Source organism: Gymnoscopelus microlampas (assembly GCF_963454915.1).
Source record: "Gymnoscopelus microlampas genome assembly, chromosome: 9".
NCBI classification, from domain to species: Eukaryota; Metazoa; Chordata; class Actinopteri; order Myctophiformes; family Myctophidae; genus Gymnoscopelus; species Gymnoscopelus microlampas.
Window position 1 is genome coordinate 49,775,944 of NC_139946.1, and position 2,500 is coordinate 49,778,443.

The window sequence follows — 2,500 nt, forward strand, 5'->3', positions numbered from 1 at the left end:
CGTCGACAGATGATGATTCCAGTTCCAGGCCTTAATTTGACTACGGTGCAGGAAGTTGCCTGCTCCCACGCAGCATAATGTGATGCGTCTCTTACAATAAGTAGGCTAGGCTACACTATTTTTGTGATTTATCTCTCTTTTTTTCTTTTTCTATTGCCGTGTGCGATAATTCTCTTTCAAGTACAGTAGCAGTGGCGTGCACAGACACTTTGAGGGGCAGGTGCTCAAGTAAATTATATATTTTTTTGTTTACTTGGTCTGCTCTTTTTTTCCCTCTACACCAATACCTCTTTGCCAAAAATAGCCGATCTACAAGCCCACAACGCCTCGCTGTGAGCTTGTAGATCGGCTATTTTTGGCTAAAGTTCTCCTCAGAAAAGGGATGCTAGGTTTCGAGTGGTTATGGTAAAAAGAAAAATCACATCACATAAAGATTTGGCGGACCCCCTGTAGTAACTCTGAGGACCCCCTAGGGGTCCCGGACCCCCTGTTGAAGACCCCTGCTGTAAACTGAAGAAAAAAAAAAAAACTTTGTTTTTCTTTTTTTCAAAAGGGTACTTCTGGTCAAGAGGGCAAAGGGCAGGTGCTCTAGCGCCACCTAGAGTCTATCTGTGCACGTCCCTGTACAGTAGGACGAAGGCTCTAATGTCCAGTTGCAGTTGTAGTTGTCATCTGCGTCTGGAAAAAGATTATTCAGCATATGAACACACATGCAGCTCTTCACTCAGTTCTCTTACTGACAGACCTCTTGGTAATCACTGGCAGCAGCCTTTATGCCCAGGTGAGACTGCACCATTCAAATAGGTGTGTTCTCAAACATGCAATCTTCATGAACACCACAAGTAATGATTCCTTCTTAGTACAACTTAAATATCATTAGCAATTACCAAAACACATCACAACCACCCCCTCTGCCATCCTGACTATGGTCCAGCCCAATTATACTGGAAACACAACAGGTGTGTGTGGTGAAAAAAGGTGAATTTTGGACTAAGGTTTTCTTACCTTTTCTATGACGTTATATCTTAGGATGAATGGTACATTAGAAAAATTGACCTAACCCTAACCCTAACGTTCATAGTGACAGAACACTATGCAACCAAAGAAAAAAAAGTGTTCTGTCACTATGAACGTCAGATCTCACAAACCAAAAAGCTATTAAAATACGCGATCTAGCGCAAGGCCTATTGGCGCACGTTTTAAGCTGTGGCGGACCCGGGATGGAGTTATGACATTTTTCTACTGTACCATTCATCTTAAGATATCATAACGTAATAGAAGGTAAGAAAACCTTAGTCCAAAATTCTCCTTTAAGTATTCAATCAAACCCACCAATCACACTTCCCACACTATTGCACAGAACTCTAAACATCACTTACTATTTTCATGATTCACCAACACCAAACATTCCAACAATAAAATCATGACTGTGCAAAATGTAGCTGTGCAAATTAATAAAGTGCAAATAGGCTGTGCAACACGATTCAATACATGATGAAAAGTGCAAACATAGGTAACAGAGGACCTCTCTCTGTTACAAAGGACGATCAACAGACAGTGTGTTCAGCTACACATCAAACAGTGTTCAGCTACACAGACAGTGTGTTCAGCTACACAGTAGACAGTGTTCAGCTACACATCAAACAGTGTTCAGCTACACAGACAGTGTGTTCAGCTACACAGTAGACAGTGTTCAGCTATATACACACAGTGTGTTCAGCTACACAGACAGAGTGTTCCGCTACACATCAAACAGTGTTCAGCTACACAGACAGTGTGTTCAGCTACACAGACAGTGTGTTCAGCTACACAGACAGTGTGTTCAGCTACACAGACAGTGTTCAGCTACACAGACAGTGTTCAGCTACACAGACAGTGTTCAGCTACACAGACAGTGTTCAGCTACACAGACAGTGTTCAGCTACACAGACAGTGTGTTCAGCTACACAGACAGTGTTCAGCTACACAGACAGTGTTCAGCTACACAGACAGTGTGTTCAGCTACACAGACAGTGTGTTCAGCTACACAGACAGTGTTCAGCTACACAGACAGTGTTCAGCTACACAGACAGTGTTCAGCTACACAGACAGTGTTCAGCTACACAGACAGTGTTCAGCTACACAGACAGTGTGTTCAGCTACACAGACAGTGTGTTCAGCTACACAGTAGACAGTGAGTGTTCAATCGCAATAATGTTTAAACACTCCTTTTAGACGTTGGCTATTCAAAAGTAGCAGATCTACAAGCTCACAGCGCATCACTTCGTGCCGCACTACGAGCTTGTACATCTGCTATTTTTGAAACAAAAGGTTTTGAATAATGTTTAATGATTATTATGGGGGGTCCCCAGTTCAAATATGATTATTTTGGGGGGTCCCCAGTTCAAATATGATTATTATGGGGAGTCATGGCCTGAAAAGTGTCTATCTGTCTATCTGATCAGTACACCTGTCTATCTGATCAGTACTGTGTACCTGTCTATCTGATCACTTTATTGTC

General features: G+C 42.3%; 1 protein-coding gene across 1 annotated transcript in view; it reads right to left on the reverse strand.

Moving 5' to 3' along the window:
- plppr3b (phospholipid phosphatase related 3b) overlaps positions 1 to 2,500 on the reverse strand; it is a gene marked incomplete at its 3' end in the record, with an annotated part of 15,390 nt that overhangs the window by 11,766 nt on the left and 1,124 nt on the right. The gene's annotated exons all lie outside the window — the stretch shown is intronic.